The 22,889-nt window shown below is 36.2% G+C and overlaps 1 protein-coding gene across 1 annotated transcript in view; it reads left to right on the top strand.

Annotated features, from left to right (window-relative positions):
* Positions 1-22,889, top strand: part of LOC147843209 (uncharacterized) — a 527,423-nt gene that overhangs the window by 259,526 nt on the left and 245,008 nt on the right. The gene's annotated exons all lie outside the window — the stretch shown is intronic.

Below are 22,889 nucleotides of genomic sequence, written 5' to 3'. Positions count from 1 at the left end.
TGAAAAAGGTATAGATGCAGTCTTGTTAAAAATTACATATTTATTTAATTCCTTATCACACAGGCTGTTGGCTTTTTGGTTAACATTTTCAAAATGTTTTCATAACATTTAATGTATGCCGTTTTAACATTGTTTATAACATTATTAGAACATTCCATTTTCTCATTCATTCATTCACTTATTTTCTTTTTGGAAAACATCCCACAATCCCTAATCAGTGGTCGCCACAGTGTAATGAACTGCTAACTTTATTCATTAAATTTTCTTTTCAGCTTAGTCCCTTTATTAATCTGGGGTTGCCACAGCGGAATTAACCGCCAACTTATCCAGCATATTTTTTGCAGTGTATGGCCTTCCAGCTGCAACCCATCACTGGGAACACCCATACACACAGCTAATTTAGCTTACCCAATTCACCTATAGCACATGTCTTTGGGGGAAACCGGAGCACCTGGAGGAAACCCACGCCAACAAGCGAAGAACATGCAAACTCCACACATAAATGGCATCTGGCTGTAACCACTGGGGATGACACCAACAACTGAGGTAAGATCCAAATGCAGGTTTATTCGTAATCAGGCAAGCAGTGGTCAATACAGGGGCAAACAGATATATGAGAGCAATCCAGAGTCAAAGTCAAAATAACAGGCAGATGGTCAGAGGCAGGGAGAACGAGAATACAAGGCTAGGTAAAACACGAGGAAACAAGACAAGGAATAACGTGTTGTAATGTCATCTACTGATAAACAAGACTCTGCAAACTGAATGGGTAAGTGTGTGGCTTAAATAGTGTGTGTAATCAGTCTCTGACAATCCACAGGTGGTGCGAGTAATCAGTCTAGATGAGAAAGCATGTGTCCCGGAGTGAATGTATGAATATGTAGTCCAGAAATGGCGGATTTGTAGTCCATGGTGATTGTTCGTGCAATCCAGCGATCTTATGGAATACAATCGCTGGTAATCATGACACTGGCCCAACTGAGGCTTGAACCAGCAATGTTCTTGCTGTAAGGTGACAGTGCTAACCACTTCGCCACCTAGAACATTCATTCATTCATTTTCTTGTCGGCTTAGTCCCTTTATTAATCCGGGGTCGCCACAGCAGAATGAACCGCCAACTTATCCAGCAAGTTTTTTACGCAGCGGATGCCCTTCCAGCCGCAACCCATCTCTAGGAAACCCAGAACATTCCATTCATATTATATACATTTTTGAAGAATGTTATCCTTTAATTCTCAGTAAGTAAAAATGTTTTTAAAAAATGTTATTAATCTGGGGTTGCCAAAGCAGAATGAACCGACAACTTAATTATTTCATTAATTTTCTTGTCAGCTTAGTTCCTTTATTAATCCAGGGTCTTTGGACTCTGGGGGAAATCAAAGCACCCATAGGAAACCCATGTGAACGCAGGGAGAACATGCAAACTCCACACAGAAACACCAACTGAGCCGGGGCTCGAACCATCGACCCAGCGACCTTCTTGCTGTGATGCGACAGCACTACCTTCTGTGCCACTGCTTCGCCCTCAACCGCCAACTTATCCAGCATATGTTTTACTCAGCAGATGCCCTTCTAGCTGCAACCTATCTCAGGGAAACATCCATACACACTCATTCAAAATCATACACTACGGACAATTTAGCCTACCCAATTCACCTGTCCCACATGTCTTTGGACTGTGGGGCAAACCAGAGCACCCGGAGTAAACCGATGCAAATGCGGGGAAAACATGCAAACTCCACACAGAAACGCCAACTAACCAGTGACCTTCTTGCTATGAGGCAACTGCACTACCTACAGCACCACTATGTCGCCCCATTAGACAATATATTAACATTATTTTTAGCATTATATTTTATTATTTTATGATGTTATTCGAAACATTTTCATAACGTCTCATTCTACAATAGGGTTCTCAGAATGTATATTCAAAATTTAATTAGAGCATTTAATTCACATTAGATTAATGTTCTAAGAAGGTTTTTTATCAACATTGTGAAAACATCCAAGTACTTGTAACATCCCAAAGACCTTCCAGCAACATTGTTCTCTAAAAATGTTTTAATTTCTTTTATTTAATTAACATTGTTTTCCAGAAACTTTTTTTTTTTTTTTTGACAAAATTATGCTAACATTTACACAAATTTTAAGGAACATTACTGAATGTCCTTAATAATAATTCTGTAATAATAATAAAAAAGAAAACTTAATTTAACAAATTTTTGTGTTATTGGGGTGTTCTAGCTAACAGAAAATCTAGACATAATACGACTATAATGTCAATTATTTTTAGCATAAGGACAACACAGTGACTCAGTGGTTAGCACTGAGGCAATTAGCCTCACAGCAAGAAGGTAGCTGGTTTGAGCCCAGCCTGGGTCAGTTGGCATTTGTGTGTGGAGTTTGCATGTGCTCCGTTTGCCCCCATAGTCCTAACACATGTGCTATAGGTAAACGGAGTAAGCTAAATTGGCCGTAGTGTATGTGTGTGAATGTGAGAGTGTGGGTGTTTACTGGGTTGCAGCTAGAAAAGTTGTGTAAAACATGCTGGATAAGCTGCCGGTTCATTTTGCTGTGGTAACCGCTGATTCATAAAGAGATTAACTAAAATGAATGAATAAATGAATTTTTAGTATACAACAATTTCACACAATGTGAATCCTTTTGCCATTTTGCCATTATATTTCATTTATCTTTTTTTTTTCTTTTACTTAAAGTTCCAACTTAGAGAACATTTGTATGTTTGTGCATTTCTTAGAGTCACTGAACCCTGAAACACTGGCAAGCCTGATGCCTGAGATTCCAGCAAGTTCTGAGGTATGTGATGTGTGTAATGCTCTGGAGGTATGTACATTTATCCTTTTAAACACTCTCTCTCGGGTTCCGAGATTTTTTCTTCGTAAACAGTTTAAATTGGAGACAGGTTTTCAGTATATTTAAAAGTAAATCAAAAATATATTGAATCTTTAGACTTTAGTCATGAAATAATAATTGACAGAATTTTGCAGTTTAAGCTTTCAAAATCTTCAAGCATTTATTATTTTCTTAGCTAATTCAATTCACCTATGACGCATGTCTTTGGAGCACCTGGAAGAAACCCACGCAAACACGAGGAGAATATGCAAACTCCACCCAGAAATGCCAACGGACCCAGCCGGGGCTTGAATCAGCAACCTTCTTCTTCTTTACCCATTTCTTTCAACATAAAAAAATATATAATTCAGGTGATAAACATAATAATAAATGTTTTTATCAGAAAAAAATATAATTTACCATACTCTGTTTATCTCTGTTTTTAATTAAATTGAACTAAAAGTATTGTATATTACATTTCATACAGTGTTTGTTTGATTTCACTAGTGGGCCATTCTTCAACTACGGGCATTTTAAGCCTTGTGAAGTTGAGTAAAAAAAAATTGTTCAAAATTAACGTTACACAGCCTCATAAGTTTAAACAATTTGTCTAATTTTGAGATGTGTAAGAGGACAAACTTAGATAAAAGAGAAACATTTTTTCCATCACAAACTATATAATTTTCAATTCCACAACATCTCAACATACAGCTTATTTTAAAATGATATAAATTATGGCAGTCAAACATTGTCTAAGATCATTTTTGTATCTAATTTAATCAGTCTTTCCAAAATATATATAATAATTATACATTTGTCAATTAAATAAATTAGTTGCTGAGTTGTACACCTAACACATTCTAAAATTGAATATTAATTTGGTTCAGAGCTTACTAGAAAATAAAAAAAGTTTGTATATGAAATAGTAGAGCATGAACTTATACAATGTGAATACACTTTTAATGTGTGATGAGAACTCTTTAAATATTTTTTTTAAATGTGTGCGGTGATGGGAATGACCGGTGGAAATGACATTTTAACAGTTTATTGTGAAAAAATGTAAAATAGCTTCACTGATTAGCTTAGAATTGGTACTAGCTTTTCATGTATACAAAACACTTATATTTACCTTAATTTGTTTGGTTTTTAAAAACATCTTAGAAGGTACAACATGTTTGGAAATGACGTTGAATAAATGTATTTCCTTATCAAGCAATATTTACCTTTATTTTTCTTTAAATGTATTTGATAAAAAATTGAATTCCCTCCATCTTGAACATGTTCTCAGATGGCACTATTTATTTTCATAGAAACCACCTAAATAATCTTTCACACAAACTTTTTAAAGCAACATTACAGTGTTATGGTGGAAATAACACTGATACTGTGCCACAGCTATTTTGTATAAAAAATAACATTGATAATAGTCTCACATTAATAACTATAAAATATTTAAATAATTTTACTAATGCTTAACTAAGATACATTAATAGATACCAGAAAAATAATATTTTAAAATGTTATTTTAATTATTAAAGTTTAAAACTCTCAGTGTGGGACAAGGTGAAAACTACTATTAAGCTATTATACTATAAAGCTACTATTTTTTAATTAAAGTAGGTTATTGTTAGTTTGACAAAAAAGAGGTATTTTAACAAAATTATATATATTTTTGAATTTATTATCGAAGGATATAAAAGTGCCCCTAGTTGAAGAATTACCCTAGTATACTGTAAAAAAAAAAAAAAAACTCATAATTACAAGGCAAATTGCTGCAGAGCTTTTTTGAGTTGACTGAACTTTCAACCCAAGTACTGCTCTTGACTCGATTTAAGTTGAGTTAGCTCAAAAATGTCTTGAAGCTGGTTGCCTTAATTTTAACTTGAGTGTTTAGTACAATTTGCTAATTCCCCAATTCCTCAATGGTTTGGGGGCGTTCCTCCTTTTTAAAGTGTATATTTTTGTATGAATTAAAATTTTTAAATTTATATTAATTAGCCAATATATGATTTCCTATGAGAATTCTTTTTCATGGTTCACAGCATATATAGGCAGACCAAAGTACTGTATTCAGTTGTACAATAACCATGCAATTCCTGTTGCTGTTTAGTTCCAAGAATCTCAATTATGGCCACACGTACTGAACAAATCTTGACATAAGTTCAAACCCTCTATAGTTAGGCTTTCAGGCTTAAGGGTATGGATGAGCTGAAGACTCAATTGCAGGGTACAATAAGCTATTATTATTTCAAACAATAAACACAGACTAACTTGGAAAACATTCTGGCAAAGCAGAGCAGGAGATGACAGAAATCAATGGGTTATAGAAAAACAATGACACAAGGAGAATTATAGGAGAACAAACATGGAGCTTATAATGAAAAAGGACGGATGGCTTAACCAATAATAAACCAATAAGAGGTACTTGGTTAAATCTACAAGAAGGACATAAAGCCAAACAAAACAAGTCCAGCACAAAACATGACACAAGCACATGGTCAATGAGAGTAATCAAAAACCATGCATTACATAAACATTTTAAATGTATTCACTTAGCAGTTGCTTTTACTCAAAGCGACTTACAAATAAGGATGAAAGAAGCCCTTCAGCTCATCTGAGAACAGTAATACAGAGATAAACCTGTGTTTAGAAGCTTTTTATTTTTAAAAACAGCTAAATAATGACCAAATTAATTGATATATGATGGGTAATGGACGCATACATGTTTGGTCTATGCTGCAGGAGATATCAGTGCTGCAGGATTTACAACTTGTTTATTTGTCATTATCTTCCATAACACTTGAAAGTAAGAAGCTGCTTAACTGGGAGAGAAATAGAGTAAATGTTCTAGCAACATAAACAATTACATCTTATATGAATGCAGAACATGGTCCGGTTATATTCAAAAATTATTATCATTGCCATCCCCATAGATGTCAGCGTGTATTTTCACATTATTTTTTCAAAACTTAAATGCTGTTTTGCAAGTAGTTATGTGTATTTGGATATCTGAAACCTAATAGAAATGTTATATGTTTGGAAATTGTGATTTATTACATCTTTTTCTATGCTTCAGCGTAAACCATCAGATTTTAATTTTAGCAGTTGATGGTATGCATTCTGAACATTCTAATCACACCAGTGTGATCATACGATTTATGGACCAGACTGATCACAGTGGTGATTGTACCCATAAAGGGGTTAAACACATACTACACACTCATATAAACATATACACACAAAGAAGAAAGTGTCTCATTTATGTGAAGCTCACTCCAAAAACGAGAAATGTTTATTAAAAAATGTCTGGTGCATATAGAGAGGAAAACAGTGTGTCTCCTACAGGTGGTTTGTCAAACCCACAGACCTACAAGAAGTGCGCAGAGTTGTACATTGTTCCCCAGTAGCATGAAGTGTTTATATAAAAACGTCTGGTACAAATGGAGAGGAAAACAGAAAACCAGAAAACCAACCCTTATTCTGAAAACTTACCTCTATATACATTTCTGGAGAGTGCCAAATATGTCCCAGGAGCTACATTTTCTTGTAGTTTTTGTTTATAGTGAATCCACCATAGGCCGCTGTGTACACTTTTCAAGATCTCGAATTTTTACTGACATTTGCGAATGCTGTGTAAACCCACCAGAGGCCACTGTCAACTGACTGAATGACTGAGCGACTGACCAATCCTGCTCCATCCCTAAACCCAACCAATAGTGTTTTCAAAAGCCCTGATTTACCCACCCACCCACTTCGCTAAGCCCAACTGACAGTTTTCTAAAAAGCAATCCAGAATAAAGCCCTTGCCTAATTTTTACCACGTTTTCAGATTTTACCACAATCTCACCCTGTTATTTACTGTTTTATTATTACTTTTATTTTTTTAAATTCTGTTATTGTCTCACCCGTTTTCTGGAACTGTTCTTTGCCGGACCTGAACCTTGTCATCATGTTTAACTCCTCACTGTGTCTCAAAGTCTATCGATGTACATGGCAAGTTACTGGACAAGCAAGTAACAGTTGGAAAGCCGTCCATACAGAAGTTAGCGGTCAGCTGGTAAGCACGAAAAGGAACGGTGTCATACCACCCCATACCGTTTGTTCTAAAGACGAAATGCAGCCATATGTACCTCTGGCTACATAATTGGCTATTTCCATAATTGTATATTGGGGACATTTTCAGAATGAGCCCATGTTGCAGAAAACAAGACAACATGAAAACACAATGCACAACACATGTACAACACAAAAATACCAAGACATGTGACCAATGTAAGAATTAACAACATGTTACATAGAATACAGCAACTCAAGAATACTTGACCAGCGCAACATAAGCAAGGTGCACAACAAAAACATACAAAACAAGTGAATGGTGGGGAAAAAACAATCTGTGCACACACATTTTCATCTGCTTTTCTGGGCCAGGTCATTTCCAATCCACTTGTTAAGTCGTAATGTATTGAATTCTGTTTCCAGTTCATTTAAATTGAGAAAATGCTTGTTTATGACCTCTTTTTATTCCTATTACACATTAAAATTTAATTGTATATAAAATTATAGTGTACACAAAAGTCTCTGGACTTGCTGCATCACAGACACCAATATTTTAACAATTTATAAAAAATGTATCACCTTCTGGCCATCCGATGATAAGATTTATATATATATATTGTGATTTTCGAAAGCATTGCAGCACTTTGTAAACGTTTATTAATACCATTTGTGAGCCTCCCCATACAGTTTGATAAAGCGTTTGGACCCAAAAGACGTTTCATATGATATCACACTTAACAAGTGGAGAGCTTCTCAGGGGTGTTCCAAGACAAACGGAGAGATATAGTTCTTCCAGTGTGTCCTGGATATCCCTCCCTAATGTAGGTGTCCAGGAGGCATCCAAAACAGATGCCTGAGCCACCTCGACTGGCTTCTCTCAATGTAGAGAAGCACTTAAATTTGTCACCGTTGACTTACCTAAAAGAGAAAGCAGTGTCTTTGGGTTTAGAGGCAAGAATAATGCTCTTCAGTGCCTTTTCATTTCCATCAGAGGATCTGACAATATGTAGCCAAGCAGGCTCACAAGCAAAGATAAGGCCATTTTAATGGGACAGACAGGGGTTGCTAAAGCCTCTGACATGATCTTCACCGCCTTCTGACCTCCTTCTGGATGAACACAGCATTATATATCTATATACCGCAGGCCATAAGCACATTTTCAGTAACCAATCCTCAAATAACCATATAAATCTAAGCCTTTAACTCCTTTAACTAAAATAAGATTTAAAACTAAACATTATGCAATTTCCTCTTGTAATGTAGCCGTAAAAGTCACTGTACTATGTCTGCAGCCTCTGATCTCTGAAGAAAAGCAGGCCCTAAAACCGAAGATCAAGTGTAGAGATTGTATGAAGAATGTTCTTTTTATCTTCACCTCTGCTTTGATGGCATGCTTAATGTCTTGGATCACTTGTGACTCCAGTGCTGTCCATCATATAATCATATAATCAAATGAGATTCACATCTGGGTTGTTTTTCTTAGACATCAGTCATGTGGTATCTTTCAATGGAATTAATATAAGTGCAGATGTCACTCTGTGCTCTTATCACCTCGATACTGCAGCAACATTTTAGTTATACATTCCATCATTTAACATGCACTACTCCACTTGGAGCAGATATCATTTTTCAACATATGACAAGTTTATTTTTTTCCTGAAAGTAGCAGTTGTGCTCCATGGAAAAAAATGAAGAGATTCTCTAAATTCTAGCAAGTAGTCTTGACACAGCAGGGAGTTTCAGTGCACACTATGTGGCCAGATTTAATGCATGTGGGAAGCATTGAGTGCGGGAAGTTGCCCACTTCAGAAATAACAACCATACTTTCAACACTTTCTGAAAATGACTTGCCTGTGAAATGCCACAAGTGGGCACATGTGGAGCTTTTATAAAAAGCTTTTTTGCAAAAACAGCGTAAAATGTTAAAGTTTGAAATGCATTTGTGTGTGGCTTGTTCATTATTGCAGAGAGGCTGAATAAACTAACAACTACATTAAATATCCCTTTGGAAACTTGACTGAGTTGCTCAGTCATTCATTGTGCTGTGTCAACTGACATTTGACACTGAGTATCCTAATCTAAAGCAACATGCCCAACGAACCGGCTGATTTGCATTTAAAGGCACAGGCACAAAACAGATCAAATTCCCCCTGACCCAAAATTTGACATTTTCAGCACGGTATAAAATTGATCTAAAGAGCGTTTGGAGTATTTTGAAACTTCACAGACACATTCTTGAGACACCAAAGACTTATTTTACAACTTGTAAAAAAGGGCAAAATATTCATTCATTCATTCATTTTTTTGTCGGCTTAGTCCCTTTATTAATCCAGGGTCGCCACAGCGGAATGAACCACCAACGTATCCAGCAAGTTTTTACGCAGCGGATGCCCTTCCAGCCGCAACCAATCTCTGGGAAACATCCACACACACATTAACACACACAATCATACACTACGGACAATTTAGCCTACCCAATACACCTGTACTGCATGTCTTTGGACTGTGGGGGAAACCGGAGCACCCGGAGGAAACCCACGCGAAGGCAGGGAGAACATGCAAACTCCATACAGAAACGCCAACTGAGCCGAGGTTCGAACCAGTGACCCAGCAACCTTCTTGCTGTGAGGCGACAGCAATACCTACAGCGCCACTGCCTCGCCTGGGGCAAAATATGCACTGTAAAAATGATTAGTTGACATCACTTTATTGCTTTTAAACCAGTTAGTTGACTTTGCTTAATAAATTTAAGTAAACCAGTTGCCTTAAAAACGCATAAATATTATGCATTATTAAAAATCATAAATATTAAGTTAAATCAACTTAACAGTTCCAGGTTACAATGGGTTTACTCACTTATTTAGGTAAATTCAACTTGTCTCTGTCACGACACCAGACAGAGAGGATCCAAGTGCAGGTACAAATTTATTTAGTGAACAGAAAAATATGTATCAAAAGATACAAAATGTCTGGAAGCAGGTGACGCAACAGCAAAGTTCAGAAACAAAGAGAGCCCAAAGAAATGCAAGCCAGCTTGCCAGATCGACGACACCAACAGTATGTTTAAGTGACGGTCGAGTCTAGATCGATTTAAACCGTGTTTTATATAAAAGCAAGGGCACATGATATATTAAAAGGAGTTTTTGTTCTAACCAACAGCTGAAATTTATATTTTAGAAACAACTTCTTGCAGTGGAACAACAAGAAAGTGACAATGATCACCTCAGGTACACCTCATGTGCTTTATTCAGTGTTAAATGCTAACAATGTAAGTTTAAATGTCATTTACCACTGAAAGTAGCAGCAGAAAGTTTACCTCAGATCTTGAAAATAAAATAAACCATTTGAAATTAACTTCAGTACTGTGACTCAGTTAAAGCCAACACATATCAGTGATTCAGCATCTACATTTATTAACGTTAAAGAGGTTTAATATGTATTAATTAGATTTTAAACCTTACCATTTGGTTGGAGTGCAATGAGTGCACATTTCTGTGCTTCTGAATGGCATGCATTTAAATTTCGGTCGTGTTTTGTCTGGTGCAAACAGCTCAATTGCTTATAACTGCAAATCTCGTCTTGTATCATGTCGTTGGGACACTGGGTTACAATTTAACCTGCTCAACCAATGTTTACGGTTATAATATTTATATTATGTGCTATTTAATAACCTCATGTGGAATCTGCATCTCATTTCTACTGAAGGTTGCATTTCAGTCACAGAGGCACACTTTGAGAGCCTTCATGAATGAGTTTCCACCAAGGCAACCCAGGGTGCTGAAATATAATTGGCTAAACTGGCATTGGGTGGGTTAAATGACCAAAACAAAGACCGATGTTCTAGCACGTTAAAGACATTTTCAAAGCAAATATCTGATCTTAGTATGTTTCTTTAATATCTGCAAACCTAATATTGTATTTTTATGCTTTAAGCACCTTTAAATAAAATGAATAATTACTTTTTTACAGTGTGAGCCCTTTAAATATACAATAGGTTAATGAGTAAAAACAGATAACACAGGTTTATTAATTTTTATTTTTTTAAATAAAATATTCATATAGAATCTCCAATACATTTAAACAGAGTTTATACTGTTCATTTGTTCATTTGTATCATGTGAATTTGAAGTCATGGCCTTGCGGTGTCAGAAATCAATGCCTGAAGCTCATCTCTAAACACGTTACCGAACTATGCTCTAATCCTAAAAACCTCTATAGTGCATTAAAAGGTCAGCTAAGACTTAACCTACCTGCCACATCAGCCCATAATTAAAATTCTGTAAATACCACAGAAGCTTAACTCTAATAAAATACTAAAATGCTTGCCAGGTGCTATAGGTGACCGGAAAACTAACTTATGGATAACCCAAGTACCATAACTTCCCTTGCATCCCATGTGCACATTACTGTCTCAGTGGACATATTCAGCTCCACTTACTGTGCTTCTCAAAATTCAGCAAGTCCCCCGAGGGACGAATCCACTTTCTGCCCCCCCCCTCTCCCTCTGCAAACTCACAGAGAGTCTGTTGTCCCTCGTTAAAATGCTGCTAGTTCAGTCTGTGCGACTTCAGGTTTCTAAACACAAAATAAAAATCAGGGATAAACTGATTTTTAAAGTGAGGCAACAGAATAGGAGGCTTCATCAGTGTTCTTCTCTTCTTCTCTCATGCGCTTATATATTTTTTACCAGGTTGCAAATGCAGTAAGAAAACAAACAGGTCTCAAGAGGTATGTGTTTGCCAGAGCACTTCAACTCAGCTGAAAAAACGGCTGCTTTCCGCTCCGGCACGTGTCATATGTCAGCAGCAGCCCTCTTTCCCCAGTGAGCTCTCCTTGCTTTTTACAAGATGCAAAGTGTGTGCACACAGAAAGCTCACTATTTAGCATTGACACACTATTTATAGCAGAACTGTGGCCAGTGGTGTTCATTTACCTAGAGATGTGTTGTAATCACTGGGCCTTGGGTCTGCAGCTCCGAGTTTAAATGAATGAGCACTATGTAGTTATACAGTGGCGTTCTTTCAGCTTGTTAATAAAGATCTTTTAACTCTGTTTGGCTTCTTATTGCTGTAGATGTCCATGGACTTTAGAATTGATGTCTTGTTGTGTAACTTAAATTAATAACTGCTATTTAGATTGAGCAAACTGAAAAAAACAATGCACTCTTTTTCTTTTAATAATAAAACATATTTTCACAGAAGATAAAAGCTTATGCAACTCTTGCTACTGCATGCTCAGGGGTGTATCTACTGGGGTGGCAGTTGCCACCCTGAGAGAAAAAAAGCAGTCACCACAGTAGTGGTAACCCAATGTATTGAATATAAACAAAGTCCATTTAAGGCAAGTGATTTCACTCAGCGACCATCTTTGAAACACCTCTCAGGCAGTATGCTCGGCATCAAATTCTCCAAAATTGCTAGCCAAGCTTACGAATAAATTTCATATTAGGAAATGACAATCCAATTACACAACTGTCTCTTTAGTTTCAATTTTAAATGTTTGATTCACAAATTCTGCAGAAATTCATGTCTGGTCTGAGCCCCTCCCCCGGGAAATCCTTAGTCTATAGCAGGGTGAGGCGCGCCTCCCCTGGGGGGCGCCAGAGCATGTCAGGGGAGGCGCGGGAAAAAATATTATATAATAAAAATATAATTATTAAGTTTAATTATTAAGTGTATTATTTTGTTATTTTTAAACGTTTTAATTAAACAAAGCTAAAAAAAATAATACGTCAAAAATAAGAAAACCTTTTTTACCCAGAAGGCCATAGCTGTGAATTTGCTTCTGTTTGGCAAGCCCGCCAATACAGGTATTTGCCTGCTAATACAATGGATCGGTTTCTGAGACCCCCCAATTCAAAGCCTTCAAGTTCAGGGCTTAAACCCAAAAGACGATGATATGATGATCAGTATTTGAGTTTAGGATTTAAATGGACAGGACCAGCTGATGAACCACGACCTTTATGTGTGGTTTGTCAAGATATTTTGGCTAATGACAGCATGAGACCCGCTAAACTTCGGCGACACCTTGAAACCAAGCATGATGAGGTAGCAGGAAAACCTCCGGAATTTGTGTGTGTGTGTGTGTGTGTGTGTGTGTGTGTGTGTGTGTGTGTGCGCGTGTGTGTGCGTGCGTGTTTGGCAGGAGGGGGGCGCCAATGGATAAGTTGTGTCAAAAGGGAGGCCCACTGTCTTAGACTTTGAAAAACCCTGGTCGTTAGCGATTGTTGATTGGCTCTTGTACTAGAAGGTGGGGCTTCAACTGCCATATTGACTGTTACTCTTTTCTCCATTTAAATCTATACATAAGTGACATGTCTTGTGTATTCTAAAGTGTTTGATATAAATCAGGTTTATTGACCGATTTACAGCAAGAGAGCTAATCATTGTAAGAAAACAATCAAACAAAAGTAGATTTATTAAATTCAACCTACCCACAATTAATTAAACTAATTAATCTACATAGTAGGTATATGGCTTGGATAAGTTCAAAAAACCTCCAGAAACATTTTTGATTGCTCATTTTCTTACTCCATGAAATACTGATAATCAGAATGTCCGTTATTGACCATATTTGGACGGTTGTGAATATTAATGAGCTCGCTTCTGATGTGCAGCTCTCAAAGACACACACGGCGTGATGAACCACAGGAGAAAACTAGGTTGCTGCTGGAAGTGGTTTAAGTAAGACCAGCAGGGGGCACTCAACCTACAGTCTGTGTGTGCCCTAATGCCCCCGTAGAACAAAGGGGTGTTGCTATACTGTCAATGAGCGCCATCTTTCGAATGAGATGTTAAACTGAGGACTTTCTGTGGTCATTAAAAATCCCATGGTACTTCTTGTAAAGTGTAGTGGTTTAACCCCTGTGTCCTGGCCAAATCCAGACATTCCAAGTTGGGAAAAATCTCATTTCCGGGGGAGACAGAGATGATTTGCAAGAGATTGCAGGATATGCGATTGTGTGCAACGGATCTGAAGAGCAGGGAAGGGGAAATGCATGGCTTGTCTAAATGGGGAGGGGGGGGGCATATACAGTACATGTGCTACATAATAACCTGATTTCATAAAGTAGGACATGTTTTTGGATTAACATCTATACTGATCAGGGCCGGCCCGAACCAATTTGGCACCCTAGGCAAGATTTCACGTGGCGCCCCTTCACATCGCAGTAAATTCAACTGCTAGTGTATAGTCTTAAGAAACTAAATAGCTTTTTGATCGACTACTACAAGATGGGAAAATGTCAGATAAATATGCCAATGCAATTAACGTTATTATTGCCGACGGTCCCTTACTGAGAGTTCCATTCAGAGCGAGCTTTTCTGGCTAAACGCATATTGCCAGGGCTTAAACGGAGCAGTGGTCGAAATGTCGAGTGAAAAAAAAAGAAAAAGACACCTGTGAAACATAACCAGCTTTGTCTTTTTGTATGAAAAACACTTTAGATCTTTTTAGGGTAGGCTAAGAGGTTTTAGAGTTATTGCAGTCTATCACTGAATGTGTCAGGAATATCGAAAACAAAACCAACTTAACCTCGCTAAGCTAGCGATACTTTGGTGATTCGGGTGTGTGTTTAAACAGACAAATACACTTAAAAATATGTAAACATGTCCATCCTGCGTGTTTTATTTTAAACACAACTAATTTTCTCTTAAATAAGCACAAACAGTTACTAAAGTGGTCGAATGCTTTCATTATAGATCTGTGCATTCTTAAAGTGACACCTCTGATATCAAACACAACGAGAGATTCATTTGCTGCTCTTCACTAAATAACTATTCGCTTGTTAAGTGGTGACGCGTTTGTGACGTATGTAATACTGTTTCCGGGTCCAAGCCGCCATTCATTTGAGTGGAGAAATCCTTCGTTTATGACCACGTTTTATTCCTATCACACATTAAAGTTAATTTTATATAAAATCATAGTGTACACAACAATCTCTGGGCTTGCTGCATAACAAATACCAAAAATGTAACAATTTATAAAAAATGTATCACTTTCTGGCCATCGGATATTAGGCAATGGACATATATACTGCGATCGTGATTTTCGAAAGCATTAAATCGCTTTGTAAACATTTATTATTACCATTTCATGAGTCTCTCCATTCAGTTGAAAAGAGCGCTTGGACCCGGAAGCCGCTTCGCGTGATGTCACACTTAATAAGCGGATAGTAACTTTAATCAATATGCAAATACAATTTAAAGTGAAGTAGATTTTATAGCTATATTTAATTATAGTATAGGCCATTGATTTTAATAGGCTAAACCTTTTATTTTATTGTCAATATTTTCTAATGTTTGCAATGTATTCTATCATTTGAAGCTATTTGTTGTCCCATATTTTTACATCCCAACGTTGATAGATTGCTAATCAATAAATAGCTATAGTGCCATCTGTTAGTTTTAACGTCAGCTAATGTTATGGAAGGGCATAGATGTTATGGAAAATAGTAATAGTAATAGTACCCACTTCATTCCTTCCTCAAGCAAATGTGTATATATTAGATTTATTCAGCAATAACGTTAATTGCATTGGCATATTTATCTGACGTTTTCCCATCTTGTTGTAGTCGATCAAAAAGCTATTTAGTTTCTTATTCTATACAGTAGCAGTGGAATTTACTGCGATGTGACGGGGCGCCACCTGAAATCTTGCCTAGCGCACCAAATTGGTTAGGGCCGGGCCTGATGCTGATCCTGGAACATCATTTTTGTTCAAAAATGTAATCCCTACCCCTAAACCAAACCATAGCTGTAAATTATTCCTAAAATCAGAGGGGAATAATAGTTGGATAACAATCAGAAGAACATAACTCTAACCACATATAGCATAAACTGTAAACATATCTCTTAATTCTGATTGACTGGTTGGAATGCTGTTCCAGGATCAACATAGATGTTAGTCCAGGAGCATGTCCTATTTGGTGAAATCACACTTACTGCATATAAATACTTACATCACATTACATAATATCTCTACATGTTGTTTCATGGCCTGCATACATTATTTATCAGATATAGTAAAATGTTGGTTTTATATTCTCTTTATAAATAATAGGTATCCTATTCATTGATAATATCAAGCTATGCTTCATTAAAAAAAAGTGTTGGAAGGCAGTCATGAGCTCAGAATCCAAAATCTCAGTTTATAGACACTGAGACAGTTTATAGCCAGTAAATTCCCTGTAAAGCTGTTTGTCATGTATGACAAATACAGCACATCTGTGTCGAGGGGAGCGGAGACAGGAAGCAGGCAGATGACGTGCTGGGCAACAGATGATGGGACTCATATTTCATTGTTGCACTGCAGTATGGATAAACATCCGTTGCTAAGTGATAAAAAGCAGGAATATAACACAATTCCACAGGCAATGCCAACTTACAGTGTTCCTTTCCCCCCATATACCTACAACTCACATACCATTTATCTGCTTTCTGATAAAGGTATGTATACGATTAATTTTGTCAACATTAAAATAATGAAAATTATTTTTTTTGCTATATCTGTCCATCATTCAGCAAAATCTCTGGTCAATTCTTGGGGACACCTTAATGATAAATTAACATAAATAACACAGCAAATATACAGATTTATTTGATGTTAAATGACTACTATTAGGAGTGTGACTACTGTAGATGCTTACTCCACAAGACGAGACACAAGATTGGGTTCACGAGAACAAGACGAGATCTTTACACTACTTTTAAGAAATCTTCAATGATGAAATATATAAATGGAAAATAATTTTATTAGCTTTTATTAGCTATTTTATTAAAAATGTAGGTGCTTTTTAAATCAACTTGTAATTAATGTTATATAACTTCTATTTTAATCAATTCACAGTACAGGACATGCAAACACTGCAAAATATTTTGCTTATTGCCTATGTTAATGGAAAATTGTCTTTCTATATAGAATTTTAAATCTTAGCAAAATATTTGCTAATATATGGAAAATTTATTTATTTTTTCAACTGAATAAAATCATTAACTACAAAACAATTTAAGTTCTTCTTAAAAAATTTTTAATTTATCTTATGTCATTTCTATTTTTATTATTTTTTTAGTTCTATTTTTTATTTCTTTATTTTAATGAATTCTATGCAGTAAAGGACATGCAAACACAGCTAAATATCTAGCTGTAAACTCTACTGACTGGCTTCTCCCCGGTACAATTTCACATAAGGACTCCTTTCCACAAATTAAACTTAAAACTCATATATTTTTTGGTATTTAATTTTTTTTTATTTATAGCAGTTTGACTTCCAGTCAGCAAATTTCATTCATGCCCCCATCGCAAACTCTGAGATGTTTGAATGTAATTTGATCCTGCACACCGACAGTATAAACGTTTGTTCAGTGATGATGAAGGCATGTGTCTCGAGTCTCTAGAAGTTTACTGTGTGTGTGTGTGTGTGAGTGCGCACTTAAGCCTATAGTTAACACTACAGGATTTTAAACATCAGCAGATTGCTGTGTCGTTCATACTGACTTGATTCTGTGTCTTTGTGTGGTGTTCACACTACGCAACACTACGTAAATGATCCACAAGAGGGTCACATACTACATGATTTGACAACAGCTCATTCCCCAACAGCTCAGTCAAGCTACCAAACCACAGCCAATGAAATGTTGAGGGAGAAACCGTTAGTAAAAGCTGAACACCATTGGCTGCTTGTGTGCTAATATCACTGACATCAAGCTTTCAAGGGAGCATTTAAAAACATCGTCAGCTGATGCATCAGCAGATCAATCGCTTGATCAATCAAGGTTCAAATGGAAAGATACAATTCAGTAATACAACTGAATTACAGAAAGATTTAATTTTTGTAATTTAATAACTATGTGAAATAAAACGAAATTATCTATAACACCCTGACATTTTCTAAATATCTGTGTATTTCTTTCTAACATTGTTATTTTTTTTTTAAATTACTAAACAGTAAAGAACGAGCATTTCTAATTACCATATTGGTCAAAATGATTGCATGCATGTCTGCTACTTTTCACTTTGACTTTAAATATGTGTGCATTTTTTTGCCAAGCTTTCCCAGAGATGGGTTGCAGCTGGAAGGGCATCTGCTGCGTACAACATATGCTGGATAAGTTGACGGTTCATTCCACTGTGGTGACCCCAAGATAGTAAATGGACTAAGTGGAAAAGAAAATGAATGAATAAATTTTCGCATAGCAACATCCTACTAACATAAACATAACTTTCTGATAGCAAAACATAACTGTTTTGAACATAACATTGTGTTGAACATTTACTTCAGACATATATTTGAAAACAGCATATTTTGTGCATGAAATAGCTCCTGCTTGATAGTGAAAATGAAAGCAAGGCCCAGACCTTTGCATGTTCTAGTATCTTAACTACATTTTTATAGGCTGATTTATAGGCATTTTTAGCGTAATGATGTCATAAAATATGAGGACAGACATTTAAAGCTTAATTTTAATATCTCAAAAGAAGTTTTGAATGTACATATAATGTGACAGTATGATGTCTTATATGAGAACAGTCAGAATGACCAGTATGGTAACTCTAATAGTTACAGTTTTCTAGTTTCACTGTTAATAGCTTACTCTGGTGTCCGTGTTAACGTAGAATAAAGCAAGTGCATCGATATCCATTCTGGCCAATCACAGATGTTTCTGTTGAGCTCCTGAGCACACGACCATTCAGCTCATGCTGATATGATCTCTCATTGGCTGCAGCTCGTCATTACATCTGACGGCATGTGGGGGCACATCTGGAATATTAAGCATGCTAGATATTGGATTTCTGTCTCTGAGGTATCGAAAACGCTTCAAGAAGCCTCTTTAAAGCGTTGGTCAGTAGTTCACACATAAAGACTGCTGAGCGCCAAGCACCCGCAGATTTTTCCCTGATCACAGCCCTGTCTGCGGGCTTGTTAACTTCCAAATCGGGCTCAAATCAGGCTAAAAATCCTGTAGTGTGGACTAAGCTTTTGAAATGTGTTTGTGGTCTTTTACTGATTCAGTAGGTGCAGAGAGTAGTGTCAAACAGCCATGTGTGTGTTTTTATCCTGTCACAAAATGTGGCTAAAAGACCTACATGATGGTAATAGTTTGTTTACGGCCTTTACTCTGCACTTAGCTCTTCGATAGTGTGACTGAAGTAGAAATACTCCACATGTCTTTATTCCATTTGGGTTTGAGACGATTATGGCTTTTAGTATATCTGAAGTGCCATTCTATCACATGGATTTGAAGCATGGTTAATGTGTGTAGCTGCAGTTGTAGCCTCTGTTGGACACGGCAGTAAAAAGAAACTGAACTCTGGTGAAAAGAAAAAAAAAAGTGGTTATGTCACACTCGCCCAAGCACACGAGTGACACGCACAACTCCCAAGCCCAGCCTGGGTTGCCAGGTGTGCAAAGCACTTGACTTGCAGTTTAAATTAAATCCTGCCTCCAATTTTTTGTGCTAAATTCACCCTCATGCTCCAACATTGCAACAACGACTAACTAACTAACTAACATGGTGTCAAAATGGCATACAATTGACATCTAACATTGGACAATCCTGTAATAATAGATGGATGGCATGGATTTCCTGATGGATGTCCGCTCCTAGATGGAATAACACATATCCTTTCTTTTGTCTTTATGATTACTAATAAAGTTGAATGTTAAGGGGCCTGGGCTATTTCATGACCTCATCCCGCTTCAGTGTAAAACTGGGGTAATATGTGTGTGATTGCTTTAAATGTGTTAAATGATTTGTCTCCTCAAGATCTACCCAGCCAGGCCAGAGGTCATGGAGACCTTTTGAGTGGACCTGGACTCTTGAAGAATTGGAAACAACTATCTACATTGCAATTTACTAATGTGTTAATTATGTCTGAAGTGTTATTTGCCAATTTAAGTGTTACATCTTTTAAACTTTGTATGTAAGCTGCTAATTTGTATGTAATGTAATGTAATGTAATGTGTATTTATATAGCGCATTTATTGTGTATGGCCATACACCCAAAGCGCTTCACAATCATGAGGGGGGTCTCTCCACACCACCACCAGTGTGCAGCATCCACTTGGATGATGCGACGGCTGCCACAGGACAACGGCGCCAGTGCGCTCACCACACACCAGCTATTGGTGGAGTGGAGAGACAGTGATAGAGCCAATTCAGTGGATGGGGATGATTGGGAGGCCATGATCGTATGGGCCGATAGAGAGACTTTGGCCAGGACACCGGGGTTACACCCCTACTCTTTCACGAGAAGTGCCATGGGATTTTTAATGACCACAGAGAGTCAGGACCTCGGTTTAACGTCTCATCCGAAAGACGGCGCCCACTGACAGTGTAGTGTCCCCTTCACTTTTACTGGGGCATTAGGACTCACTTAGACCTCAGGTTGAGCGCCCCCTGCTGGCCTCACTAACACCACTTCCAACAGCAACCTAGTGTTCCCTAGTGGTCTCCCATCCAGGTACTAACCAGGCTCAGCCCTGCTTAGCTTTAGTGAGTAACCGGTCTTGGGCTGCAGGGTGATATGGCTGTGGCCATGTATTGTATGTAGATTATAACAATTTTTAATCAGTTTTGATGAAGACGACCGAAAGTACAGCCTTGAGTAAGAAATAGCTTGTACTTTGAGTATGCGTGTTCTATTCGATTGTGGGTCCCTATACAGGTCTGGGGTCAGCTCTGAACATTCTGATGTTTGTGTACGCACCCACATGGAAATTTTCTCAGTCTATCTGTGTCTTAACCAATCAGGTTAGACAACCTATGACATAGTTTATGACGTTATGTTAGAGTATAATTGTTGAAGTTTTAGATTGTAAGTAGAGCAGCCTACAAACTCATTGTGAATGTTGAAGCTGGCTTATGTTGATGAAACTGCAAACTATCTTCAGTAAGCTGTCTTTTTAATTGAATCTCTGACTCCGGCGCTTCTTCATCTGAAAGACTGATCATTTTTGTGTAAAACTCTGAAATATCTCTACAATATTGACACTGTTAAATGCCAATCAAGGTAGTTTATATGCATTTTAGGCATTAAAATCCAGAGGACTGTAAAACGCAGCAGTCAACTTTGTATCAAATGAAATGAGTGTAGTTAACAAAAAGTTCACAGTAAAGTAAGTTCACAGTACTCATAGATAATTTTTTTTTAACCTCAAATGGTTTGTAGCAATCAGTTTACTCAAAATTATTAAGTTCACAGTACTCATTAGGATTGGTTTTTGAACATAAATGGTTTGTTGCAATCGATTTCCTCAAACGGTTTGAGTTACCTTAACTAATTGAGTTTTACAGTGTGTAAATTTTGAATTTGAAGTCAAAACTTTGCAACATTTTCTTATATTATAATGTTTTTTGTGTCATCATTGTGGTAATCAAAATGGCATCAATGCGTGGATGTCAAATGGACATCAAGGTTTTGATATCAAATCGATTGGCATTATTGTTGTGTTTTTTATGTAATTTTGACTTAAAGGGCCCACTGGTATGTCAAAGGCAAAGCACTCAGCCAAATGCTAAAATGCAGAAAAAAGGGACCTGAAGAGAAACTGATGATAATCTTAAATTAAACTTATTTTTAAAAGGATTTCCTTTTAAACACTTATCCGTTATCTTGTTTGAAAGACAGCCTTATTGTCATTAAAAGTCTTAAAGGTGGTAGTAATAATAATAAGAACAAGAAGAAGTAGAAAAAAAAACAAAGAAAGAATGAAAGAAAGAAAAAAGGAAAGGAAGAAAGAAAGAAAGAAACAAAGAAAGAAAGGAAGGAAGAAAGAAAGAAAGAAAGAAAGAAAATAGTCTTTTGCAGCTCTTAAATTCGCTTACTTTTCAATTTGCTTCAAAGGGACAGTGTGATTTTTTTATTGATAATGCTCTAGTGAAAGTAGTGTAGTAACAGTATATACCACTAGGGGACAAATTTATGACCACATAATTTAACCAGTTGAATGCTGAATTTGTATTTTATTTATTTAAGTTGTTTTGTGAACAGCCATGGGGAAATTCATTGTCTGTTCTCAAATCTAAAACACACGTAATGTTTCAAAGACGTCCATAAAGATCTGTGAGACTTCATATTGAATATGTCTCCCTATCATCAGCAAATTAAATACAATGTCCTATAAACAAAGGCAGCATTTAGGAGAAAACTTATTTTTCACAATGCATTTTCACTTCTGATCACAAATGATAAGAATGTATTTGTGATTAAAAAAAAAACAAAACAAAAAAACAGACCCTGTGTTCAAACCAGCGACTTCAGTGCTATTTTTTGTTCCTATTATGGATGTCAATGGCTGTTGTTTTTTAACGTTCTTCAGAAAATCTTGTTTTGTGTTGAGCAGAAGAAATTCATAAAAGTTGATAACTACTTAAGTATTAGCAAATAGTGATGAGATGTTAAATTTTGGGTGAACAATCCCTTTAAGGAGCCACTGTTGACAATAATTTTTGATTAATTTAATTTAATTTAATTTTGCTGGATAAGTTGGCGGTTCATTCCGCTGTGACGACCCATAGTTTAATAAAGGGACTGAGCTAAAAAGAAAATCAATGAATGAATGAATAAATAAATAAATAAATAAATAAATAAATAAATAAATAAATAAATAAATAAATAAGCAAATAAATAAATAAATAAATAAATGTATATACAAATCTATAAATTCCTGCATAAATTAAAACATAAATAAATGTATATGGAAATCTTTAGGTTCCTACAAAAATAAATAAATAAATAAATACATACATTTATATAAAATCTATAAATTCCTGCATAAATAAATAAATTAATAAAAACATAAATAAATAAATAAATAAATAAATAAATAAATAAATAAATAAATAAATAAATAAATAAATAAATAATAAACAAATATGTATACAGTTAAAGTCAAAATTATTAGCCCAGTTTTGAATTTGTTTTCTTTTTTAAATATTTCCAAATTGATGTTTAACAGAGCAAGGAATTTTTCACAGTAT

The sequence above is a fragment of the Danio rerio genome, chromosome 7, assembly GCF_052040795.2.
Source record: "Danio rerio strain M-AB ecotype USA chromosome 7, GRCz13ab, whole genome shotgun sequence".
NCBI classification, from domain to species: Eukaryota; Metazoa; Chordata; class Actinopteri; order Cypriniformes; family Danionidae; genus Danio; species Danio rerio.
The sequence above is the reverse complement of the archived record's forward strand: the minus strand, read 5'-3'. Positions and strand labels throughout refer to the sequence as shown.